A 334-nucleotide genomic window follows, 5' to 3' on the forward strand; every position below is an offset into this window, starting at 1 on the left:
AGTCAGTCGCACAGGTAGCCTCGTCGCCCCCATTTTTTTGCGGGTCGCCGCCGAGTAGAGTATCTAACCCACTAATTCAAGATGCCCGTTTTGGGGATGAGAAATTTACTCCTGTATCACCAAGAGCAATCCCGATCCCTTCTGGGCCGGCACCTTCCCCATCGTCCACCCGCAAGGGCGGCTGCGTTAGGGCAAATTTTGGCAACAATCCGGCCGTGAGGGTCGAGGGTTTTGACTGCCTCGACAGGGACAGGCGCAACTGCAGCATCCCTGCCTTGGCTTAAGAGTACATATACATAGATCTGAAGAAGTCAATCAGGAACTTCACTTGTGT

General features: G+C 53.6%; 1 protein-coding gene across 1 annotated transcript in view; it reads left to right on the plus strand.

The window, feature by feature from the left end:
• Positions 1 to 334, plus strand: part of LOC105160920 — a gene marked incomplete in the record, with an annotated part of 2,506 nt that overhangs the window by 1,695 nt on the left and 477 nt on the right.

This window comes from Sesamum indicum, linkage group LG1 (assembly GCF_000512975.1).
Source record: "Sesamum indicum cultivar Zhongzhi No. 13 linkage group LG1, S_indicum_v1.0, whole genome shotgun sequence".
Lineage (NCBI taxonomy): Eukaryota > Viridiplantae > Streptophyta > Magnoliopsida > Lamiales > Pedaliaceae > Sesamum > Sesamum indicum.